Here is an 11,220-nt window from a genome sequence, read left to right as displayed (position 1 = left end):
CAAGTAGGATAGGAGGGATTAACTACTGTCCTTGAAAGACACTTTGGCAGGTTGTCCTCAGCATGGATTTTGCCACTAATTCTTGTGGGGTCTTTTCTTTCTTTCCTTTCTTTTTAAAAAAGACTTTATTTATTTATTCATGAGAGACACAGAGGCAAAGACCCAGGCAGAGGGAGCAGCAGGCTCCATGCAAGGAGTGACGTGGGACTTGATCCCGGGTCTCCAGGATCACGCCCTGGGCCAAAGCAGATGCTCAACCGCTGAGCACCCCGGGGCGTCCCAGTGGGGTCTTTTCTCAGCTCAGGCTGGTATTAACAGAGTATTATTGACTGAGTTGTCAAAAATAAGCAAATACTTATTTCTCAGAGTTCTGGAGGCTGGGAGGTCCAAGATGAAGGTGTAGGCAGATTCCATGTCTGGTGAGGGCCGTCTTCCAGGCTTACAGATGGTTAACTTCTTGCTGTCTCCTCCCACGGGGGAGAGAAAGATGATCTCTCTTGTGCCTCTATTTGTAAGAGTATGAATCCCACTCACGAGGGCTCCACCTTGGTGATTCATTCCTTCCCAAGGAGCCCACCTCCAATGCTGTCATGTTGAGGATTAGGGCTTCAACATAGCAATTGAGGGGGACACAAGAATTCAGTCCATAGCGGAGTATATTCCTGAGTTGGAGAAAATCAAGACAAGATAAAACAAACCCAGAACTCTGAACTGAACTTTATCTGAAGATAAAGGAGTGGCCAGTGGGCTAAGGCCGGGGGCGCGTGGAGGTCTGTAAGGTGCTGGCTCCCAGCTGGGCGTGCGTTTGACTGCCTGCTCTGCTCATTTCTAGACCTGCTGCATCCCAGTGGGTGGTTGCCCCAGAGACCCAATCATTCGAAGGCTCTGTGGAAGGCCTGTTCAGCTACCCGGGCAGTGGGAGCAGCGCTGAGGGTGGCCTGTGACGCGGGGCTGGCTCCTTTTTCATGTCAAGTTTTATTATATCCACACCTGTGGTTAGGGCCACGCGGGCAGGTATGATGCTACCCACGCAGGGCAGGTAAATTGTCCACCAGAATAGTTGCTCGGCTAACGACCACTCAGGAGGACCAATAAATGAAACTGGCTCCGTTATGTTGTCGTTTTCTAAAAAATAAATGGTTCTTCTCCTACTTCCTCTCCCTTGGGTTTCTGAATTAGTCTGTGTGATATTATTAGCATCTGTCTTACTTTCTCCTCTAGGACAAAGAATAAAGCCAGTTGCTTTAGAAGAAAAGATAAACATCTTGCCAAACAAAGGGGAAAACTGAGCTTTTCTGGGATGTGCAGGGCTCAATTAAATGGGAAAATGTGAAGCTGACCCCAAGCCATGAAAACAATAGTTATCGAAATGGGGGCGCCTGGGTGGCTCGGTCAGTTAAGCATCTGCCTTTAGCTCAGGTCATGACCCCAGGGTCCTGGGATGGAGCCCTGCACGGCTCCTTTCTCGGCGGGGAGCCTGCTGCTCCCCCTGTGTGTGCTCTTTTTCTTTCTGTCAAATAAATAAATAAATAAAAATCTTAAAAAAAAAGTTATAGAATGAGATAAACTCTTCAACAGGGAAATCTTAGACTCTGTTTGGTGTGTCTCCCACAAGCTACATAGGCCACTGAGCCAAATCCAGATAGAATTATGCTACTTCTCGGGAGCTGGAACCTACGCACGACACTCACAAATGTCCTACAAAGAGACCGAGGACCTCAGATCGGCCGTGTAGTGAGTAGGTTCCCCTAAAACAGCAAGAGGGGTGGGGTCCGAGGCTCTGGCCGCTGCGAGGCTGTCGGTGGGGCGCAGGGAGGGAAGCCTTTCCGAGAAATCTGCTTTTGCTAAGAGGCGTCCTCCTCCAGGCCTCTCTCTGGACCGAACCACCTGCCGTGCCCGGCGTGGGGTGGGGGGGTGGGGGGGGCGGCTGACATGGGACTGAGCCTAGGGCACAGGCCGTGGGCTCCCACGACGCGGGGGGCGGGGGACGGGGTGGAGAAAAACAGCTACTCCAGGCTGTTTATGTCAAAGTGCTGAAATTGTCTGGTTGACCCGTGAGCACGTACAGCAGCCCTGGGGGATTGGGGCTGCGCTGGGGCCCATCAGACGGCGGGAGCCCGGCGGGCAGGGTGCTGCGAGGGGGGCCCGGCCAGCAGTGGGGGGCCCGGCCAGCTGCCACCGCCACCGCCCGCTGGACCATACGCTGACACTGAGAAGCTTGGGTCTGCAGGAATACGTTGGAATCGAGTCATGGGCCGCTCTGACTATCAGCCCAAAGAGCCCGGCCTTTATTTTGTGAAATTTTGTGGCTCATTTGGTCAGAACAGTGGTTCTAAAAATAGGGCGTGCAAATGCCTTGAGCAAGCGCCAGCTGGCCTGCCTGCTCCTGCTGTCCTGCCGCGGTCACACCTTCCGCTCAAATCACCGGCGGCAGAGCTGGCAGCCCCGCCCGGGCCTGGGGAGTCGCCGATGGAGTGTGGGCTGGAGAATGACGTACTGGAAACACTTCAGGAAGATTATTCTTGCAGGGACGTGAGAGATGGATTGGAGGGGGCAGGAAGAGCGGAAGCTTCAAGACTGAAGAAGGCCCTGGAACCTTCCACCTTCCACGTGAGGGTTGCGCGGACCTCAACTGGAACTATGGGGATAAGGAGCGAGCTAGGAGACGTCGGAGAAGTGACCTCAAGGTGGACACAGGGCGAGGGGACGGGGAGACCCCACGGTGCGGCCAACGCTAGGCCTGGGGCGCGGTGAAGGCCGGGAGCCCGCGAACAGAAGCCGAGATTCAGATAGAGGGACCCGGGGAGGCTGGAGTGCGGAGGGGAAGGCGCGAGCAGGTGGACCCGAGAAGCCGGGCACTTCCCTGAAGCCAGCCGCCCAGAGCCCCCCTCGCGGCGCCCCCCCAAAAGCCACGGTTGGACAGAGTATCTATTTTTTTAAATCTTTTTCTTTTTTCTTAAAAGATTTTATTTATTATTTATTCATACACACACAAACACACACACACACACACACACAGAGGCAGGGACCCAGGCAGAGGGAGAAGCAGGCTCCATGCAGGGAGCCCGACGCAGGACTCTATCCCGGGACCCCAAGGTCATGGCCTGGGCCAAAGGCAGGCGCTAAACTGATGAGCCCCCCAGGGATCCCCTTTTTGTTAACCTTTTCTAAGACTAATGGAGGGACTCCAGTTGGGACAGCTGGCTGGGGTTAAAGGGCTGGTCTGGGGCCATAGAATGAAGCCAAATTAACGGGGCTGGAGTGTGTGCCCTTGCAGAGCGAGGGACTGACCGGCTGTCCCGGTGACCACAGCAGGGCAGGGGCTGGCTTCCTGTCCCCAACACCTCGCCAGCTGGGGGTCGCCTGGCCCGACTGCCCGGCACCGGGGCGGACGATGGGCCACTGTCACACTCGTGCCCACCTGCCTTGCCCGGGTGTGAGGCTGCGGGCGAGCGCGGGGACGGGAGTGGACGAGTGGGGGACAGGGGACCCCCACCCAGATCTGCTCACTGACGCTCGGGCCCGGGACCTGCACCCACCCATTGGGTCCTGGTCCCGCTATCTGCTGACGTAGTGCTGGCCGGGCCCTCTCACTGTCCTTCAGGGCCCGCAGCGGCCGGCGTGCAGGCAGGTGGCTCAGAGGCCGCCTCAGAGGCTAAGCCGTGGACGGGGCCGCAGTGTCCAAGGGCTTCGTCCACGTGCCTGGTCCTTTGACAGGAGTACCTGGAGCCGAGGCCCAGGAGCTGGTGTCCTGTCTCTCCAGGTGGCGTCAGGTCTCTCCCTCTGCCTGTGTCTCCCTCACATGGTCTCTCCAGCAGCAGCAGGGCGGCCGAACTTCTTCTTTTCTTTTTAATTAAGATTTTATTTATTTATTCATGAGAGACACAGAGAGAGAGGCAGAGACCCAGGCAGAGGGAGAAGCAGGCTCCACGCAGGGAGCCCGACGCGGGACTCAATCCTGGGACCCCGGGGTCACGGCCTGGGCCCACAGCAGAGGCCCAAGCGCTGAGCCCCCCAGGCGCCCCCTGTGCTGTGTTTTGATGAGATGAATCTCGCAGGCACGGAGTGTGTCCTATAAACACGGGATCCCCCAACAGCGTCAGCACAGCCCTTGACTTTTCTGGATTTTCTGGGCCTTGGACGTTCATGCAGGATGCCACATGCTTGGAAGATTCCAAAACAGACAGACATAGGCTTACGGGCTATCTTGATGATCTCTTTGGTGAAGTACACGTCTATGTCTTTTGCTTACTCTTCCCTTAGGTCACTTGGCTTTTTCTCATTGGTTTATAGGATTCTTTATATATTCTGGGGAAGAATTCTGTGTGGTTGTAAGTATTGCAAACACCCTCTCGGACTCTGTGGCTTTTCTTTTCATTCTCTTAATGGTGTCTTTCGGTGCAAATGCATTCCTAATTTCACGTAGTCCAATTCATCATTGGTAGCTAGTTCCTTATGCTTAAGAAATCATTCCCTGGGCCACCTGGGCGGCTCTGTTGGTTAAGTGTCCAATCCTTGACTTTGGCTCAGATCATGATCTCAGGGTGGAGAGCTCGAGCCCCACATCAAGCTCCCTGCTCAGCGAGGAGCCTGCTTGAGATTCTCTCTTTCCTCTTCCCCTCTCTATGCTTGTGTGTATACCCCCACAACTCTCTCTTTAAAATAAATAAATAAGTCTTTTTAAAAAATATTTTATTTATTTATTTATTCATGAGGGACAGAGAGAGGGAGAGAGGCAGAGACACAGGCAGAGGGAGAAGCAGGCTCCATGCAGGGAGCCCGATGTGTGACTTGATCCCGGGTCTCCAGGATCACTCCCTGGGCTGAACAGGTGCTAAACCACTGAGCCACCCAGGGATCCCAATAAATAAGTCTTAAAAAAAAAAAAAAAAAAAGATGTGGTTCCTGGGTGGCTCGGTCAGTTAAGCATCTGACTCTTGATTTTGGCTCAGGTCATGATCTTGTGTTCATGGGATTGGGCCCCACTGGGAGGGGAGTCTGCTCAAGATTTTCTCCGTCTGCTCCTCCCTCTGCTCTTGTGCACTCTCTCTCTCTCTCTGTCTCAAATAAATGGATAAATCTTGAAAAAATAATAAAATAAAATAAGATAAAAGGAAAAAAAAAAAAAGGAAATCACTGCCTAGCCCAAATCATAAAGGTTGTCTCCTAAATTTCCTTTAGAAACACTATTTTTTCACATTTAGATAATCAATTAAGTGTGATCAACTTTTCCCAGACAGGCATGTAAATACCCATGGCTCTCAAGTCCACCGCTGTTGGGCCTAGTTCTATTTACAAATACGTGATAATGCCTTGTGTGGGTTCTCAAACATTTACCTTTAATATCTTAAAAGAGAATACCAGCCAAGTGGATACAGTTTCCCGAACTGTATTTACTTCTCCGGAAGCCCTTTGCACACAAAGCTAGACTAGGAAAGGCAGAAAAGATGGTCTGCCAAAAAAATCTTTGGTGTTCAACCGTGCCAGCTGTAAAGCCCAGCGCTACTTTTTAGTGGTTTGTGACCTTGAGCACATCACTTAATTGCCTTCAGCCTTGGTGTCCCCATCTAGAAGGTGGGGGTCATAATAGCTAAGACGTTGGAATGTTTGCTACGTGCCAATGTTTGACTCTGGGTCAAGTGCTTCACCTGCGTGATCTCACATAAGCCTCAAAGCAGCTCGATCAATTATATGCGGCTAATATCACGTCATGTTCGCTTTGCAGATAACGAACAAAGCCACATAGCGAGCCAGTCGGAGTCAGGATTCTAGCCTGGGCAGGCTGACCCCGGGGCTCCTGCATGTCAACACGGTGCATACTTTCTCTCTATTGAAAAATCAAAAGGCGTATTCCGGCTATAAAATGAGATAAACCATATAAAGTGCTTAACCCAGTGCCTGGACCATATTAAGAGCTTAACGGATTAGGATTCGAGAATCCACTAGTCACTACAGAACTCTTTGCATTATCCCCATCACAGTCGGAGCTGCATCCCTCAAACTTCAGGAAATGACATAAGGGAATCTTCAGAGTTACAGGTGAGAAAATCGTGGACATCACATGCTGGGGGCACTGGAGTTGGAAACCCTCAGTGATTGCCCGGCCAGAGGCATCGTTTCAGGGAGTTGCTGGATCTTCCCCACTCCGCTCTCCAGTCCTTCCCTCCTTCTTCCACGCAGCCGATCCTTGTTGAGGGCCTAGTAAGCGTCAGATGCTTTCCCGGAGCTACTAACACAGCAGTGACACGACTGTCCGACGCTTGGCCCTTCTGGGTTGGAGAAGATAGATAGATAAATAAATAAATTGGTAACTGTGGAATAATATCAATAAGTGCTGTGAAGATGAAGAATACATGTTAAAGTAAGAGCGAGTGAAGCGGCAGGGGGCAAAGGAATTCATTCACGGATGGAGAGGCCAAGAAGGCTGCTTTGTTGAAGTGACATTTGAACAGACACCAAAGGAAGGGATGGAGGAGAGTCATGAGGACATTTGGAAGGAGAGGTTCGCAAGTAGAGAGAACAGTAGTTTGGGGGCCTGAGGTGAGAGTGTATTAGAAATATGCAAGGAAGAGCAAGGAGGCCAGTGTGCCTGGAATGGAGTGAGCATGGCCATAACTGAGACCGGAGAAATACGTGGGTTCAGATCATAGAAGGCCTTAGGACCTTGGTAAGGGAGGATATTAGTGAGAGGTGGTTTTACATAATGATTAAGAACATAGTTTCTGTCCATAAATTCTTCACGTTCAAATGCTAATTTTCTTATTTATGTGACCCTGAGCATAATGGTACCTCTGTGTGCCTCATGTGTACAATGGGGTACACTTTGTGCCTTATCTGTACAGTTTCCTCATCTGTGAAATAGTAGTGATAATATCAAATTAGGCCTGAGCAAATGCTTGATTCTTTCTTTCTTTCTTTCTTTCTTTCTTTCTTTCTTTCTTTCTTTCTTTCTTTCTTTCTTTCTTCTTTCTTTTTTTTTTTTGATATTCAGGTAAAAAGCTGCAATTAAAGCATGTGTCTTTAAGTCTTGTGATTTGTGGAAGATACTAAGACCTCACTTGCATAAATACTCAAATTGGATTTTTCTATGGTTTATTTATTTATTTTAGAGTGGAGGGAGGGGCAGAGGGAGGGGGAGAGAGAATCCCAAGAGGACTCCCCAGTGACACCAAGCCCGACAGGGGGCTCGACCTCACAACTCTGAGATCATGACTGGAGCAGGAATCAAGAGTCAGATGCTCAACTGACTGAGCTACCCAGGTGCCCCAGATCTTTTATTGACTATGTAGAGGGTGGTATTTCAGACTTTTGTCATAGGACAATCGACAAGAGTATCAGGGATAGTATTTCACTATTTGGTGATAGTATTGATCCCTAAGAGTGCTAATAACTAATTACAATGGCTAATCAGTGATAGTATTTCTCTCTTTTTTTTTTTTTTTAAATATTTTATTTATTCATGAGAAACACACAGAGAGAGAGGCAGAGACACACACAGGCAGAGGGAGAAGCAGGCTCCATGTGGGGAGCCTGACACAGGACTCGATCCCGGGACCCCAGGGTCATGCCCTGAGGTGAAGGCAGATGCTCAACCACCGAGCCACCCAGGCGCCCCAGTGATAGTATTTCAATCAACAAATGACTCTCTTGTTACCAATGAGTTTGCAATGAGACTTAAAGGTAGGTCCGAATCTGAACACAGAGCACATATCAGACCACATATCAGAATGAATTTCTCCGAGACTAATTCAGAGCATTTTTGTCAGGTTGGCTCAAGGACCGTGAACGAAGACGAATGTGGGCCATAGGGTATAGCCCATCAAGGAAGACAGGCCCGATGGAGTCACATGAGTATTCGTGTTCTAATGTGCAGTGTGATTCGATTTCAGGTCTAGACTCTCTGGGAAACCACGCAAGCAGACAAGTACATTAGGCCAAGATTTTAATCCAGAGGGTGGAATGAGAACGCATATTTTGTGGAGTTGTTCTTCGCTATGAAAGGGCGACCTCAATACAGAGCACGTGCCGAGGTTGGTCTACGTTTGGCAGTGCCAACCTCTTCAGTGGCTTTGATTTGCTTCCCAAAGTGGAGAAAGAAACACAAGTGAAGAAGAGATTGGGGTTTACTTGAATTCCTTGTTTCCAAACGGAGCATATCCTGCATTTGTATCTCTGAATTGCCTTAGTTTGCCATTAGCCTAAAATTGAAGAGATTATTCTTCTTCTCCAGGGTGGCAAGTAAGCAAATGATTTGAGCAGTGCCCCCTGCGCTACATTGAGGTGAAGGACAGTCGCAGGTATAAGAGTCTTGCTTCATTTTGGTTTATTCGACCATCACCGTGGTGAACGTCCACCATGTGGCCACGAGAAGCTCAGAGTCCCACCCTCCCCGGCATCTTGGCTCTTTCCTCGACAACAGGTCCGGGGACAGGAAGAGTCGCTGTGACAGGTTTCTGGGGAGAGTACAACGCCACTGGGAGTGTTTAGACCAGTCTGTTTTGGGGAAAGCGTTGGGCGGACACTGTGTGCGCGCTCTTCAGCCCAAGGGCCAGTTAAGATGGGCCTAGATGCCAGGTCTACAGAACGACAGACCGTAGAATAAAAATTAGGGATGTGGTTGCCTGGGAGCTATCCCAGCCCCTCCACTCCCCCTGCTTCCCTCCTGTTTCGCTCCCAACAGGGAATAGAGCGGCCCTACCGTAGGCCCTGGATGTCTTTTCCTTGATGGGGCCAAAACCTAACCCCAAAGGCCTAAGAGCTCAGGCTAGTGTAGGTAAAATGCATCCACCAAGTCGCGCTGCTCCACGCTGGGTCTCAGGGCATGTGTGGGGCTTGGGCCAGAGCCCCCCTGAATCCAGCGTGCTTCTTGGCCAGCGTCATTCTCTGTGTATGTGTTTCACTGTGGAACAGAATCCAGGTGTCCAGGCCTCCACGCCTCCACTGCCCTATGTTTCTAACAGGTGGTATAAAGCTGGTGGGCCAAGAAAGCATTTTCTCCGGCAGGTAGAGCATTTGGAGAGTCAAGGTTCTTAGGGAGAGAGAGGAAGCTTCTGTAGGATCTGGTATTAGCCGAAAAAGGGACTCCTTTCGGGTGCCCGCTTGCCCAGGACTTAAAATGCGAGGCCAGCAATGAGCTGCGAGAGCCAAGCCCAGGGCATGAGCAGTCGGGGGCCTGATGCAGAGCCTCTTCCCCCGCCCCCCGCCCTTCCCGGAGCGTCCAGCTGCCACTGCTCTGGAAGCTCAGCCGGGGAGGTCAAGCCGGGAGGATGAGCTCACCGTGGCCTTATTAATGTCCCATGTGTCATAAAAGAGGGTGGCAGAGAGGGTTCTCTTTCCAGAGAACACTATGTCTTACTGCTTTAGTCAAAGAAGGACAAGTACGTTTCGAAACATGTGACATTTCAGCAGGAGGCAGATCCAGGTCCACAAGCCTTTCTCTGCAAATACAAAATCCCCAAAGCTCTGAAAAATAGGCCTTGTGTAAGTGCAGGGACAGAAGTCATCGGGGCAGGGGGCAGTTCTGACCATTGGTTGGGTCTCAGGGCGCCTACTCATCACGGTCACATCTGCCGTGTGTGTTTTTGTTATTTTGAAATCTGGGTTTAATTTCACACTGGAAAATATCTCGATGAAGGGCGCCTGGAGGGCTCAGCGGTTGAGCATCTGCCTTTGGCTCAGGGCGTGATCCCGGAGTCCCAGGATCGAGTCCCACGTCAGGCTCCCTGCATGAGGTCTGCTTCTGCCTCTATGTCTCTGCTTCTCTCTGTGTCTCTCAGGAATAAATAAATAAAATCTTAAAAAAAAAAAAAAAGAAAAAATATCTAGATGGCAAATTTTTCTCAGAAGTTGCACAGAAATTTCACGACCGTTCTCCTAGAGCTCTGGATATTTCTCTTCTTCTTTATTGCAGGGTTGATGGATGCCATGACTGTTCTGGAAAAGTACAGGCCACGAACGGCCGTCTACCCGAGCTGCGAACTCTCTGATGCAGGTGTCAGGACAACAGCCACGAGCACGTCAAGAGCTGCTGGAAGAATTTCTGCCGTCACTTCAGAGCCTTCTTGGGCCACTTCCTGTATCACACCCTCGATTCCCTGGCCCAACATCACTGACGACCTAGCCAAGGGTTTGCTGTTGCGTCCTTCACACCCACGTGTGAATATTATGTGAGATTGTAGGATGCATTGACTAGAAGGGGCTGTAGTAGGGACCTACGCACTAGAATTAGCTTCACTGGTTTCTTTTTACTTAATGTGGATACTAGAAACTTTAAAATTATTTAAAAAAATATTGTTACTGGACAGGGCTGCCCTGGAGGGTTGTGGTTGCTTCTTAAAATGAACCATATGTGTACATTTAATGAATATTTCCCCCTCGGCCTCGAGGTCTCTCAGGAAACAGTTTAAACCACCTCTTCATTTACTCGTATCGAATCCTCAAATGCTCGGAGAACTAAGGAGAACAAACAGAAGTCAGACAGGGAGATGGTGTCTCCTGGCCGCGTCCTTGTCATATGCTGGGGGTTGAGTTGGCCAAACGGTTCTTACCATTGACCCGGTGAAAGGGAAGGGAAGAAGCCAGGGTTTGAGCCCGGGGTTCTGGTCCCCCCTCCCACCTCTCTTCCTCTGCCTCCAGGGCGGTGGGTCTCAGGCCGAGGATGGGGAGCCGAGCGGCCTTCTGCTCAGCTGGGATGGGCCGGGGGGAGCTGGCTCCTCACAACAAATAGGCAAAGACAAAAACCAAAAACCGAGACAGGGTGAGCGTGTGGCCATCCTCAGGGCTTGCATTCGTAGGAACCAGCAATCTCGGCCGAGTCAGTGGGATCCGGGAGAGTCAGGTGGTAGGAAGGGAGGGATAGAGGCCCGCACCCCCAGGGGCCGGAGTAGGGGACATAGCTGAGCCCCACGGTCTCCAGGGGATGACAACAGGCGACCCTCCACTACAACTTGTCCCTGGAGGCAAAGTGGCAGCACCTAGGTTAGCTTTCTGGAATCAATGAGGCTTCAGTTTTCTCTCTTGCTGTTCAGAGGTTCTTATTTTGCCATTAAGAGGTAGAATGGGGTGCCTGCGTGGCTCAGTTGGGTAAGCGCCTGCCATTGGCTCAGGTCATGACTCCGGGGTCCCAGGGTCGAGACCCGTGTGGGGCTCCCTACTCAGCGGGGAGCTGCTTCTCCCCCCCGCCCCAAATAAGTAAATAAAATCTTAAAAAAAAAAAAAAAA

General features: G+C 50.8%; 1 long non-coding RNA gene across 2 annotated transcripts; it reads left to right on the top strand.

Annotated features, from left to right (window-relative positions):
* Nucleotides 1-1,620: 1,620 nt before the first annotated feature.
* Nucleotides 1,621-11,220, top strand: LOC140602773 (uncharacterized). 2 transcript variants are annotated; one of them, XR_012005669.1, is made up of 4 exons: nucleotides 1,621-1,738; nucleotides 2,529-2,687; nucleotides 5,726-6,039; nucleotides 9,911-11,220. It is a non-coding gene; the product is annotated as an uncharacterized lncRNA (long non-coding RNA). The 2 variants fall into 2 exon arrangements; XR_012005670.1 differs by lacking the exon at nucleotides 5,726-6,039.

Source organism: Canis lupus, chromosome 13, assembly GCF_048164855.1.
Source record: "Canis lupus baileyi chromosome 13, mCanLup2.hap1, whole genome shotgun sequence".
Classification (NCBI taxonomy): domain Eukaryota; kingdom Metazoa; phylum Chordata; class Mammalia; order Carnivora; family Canidae; genus Canis; species Canis lupus.
This window is presented reverse-complemented; position numbering and strand designations above follow the sequence as displayed.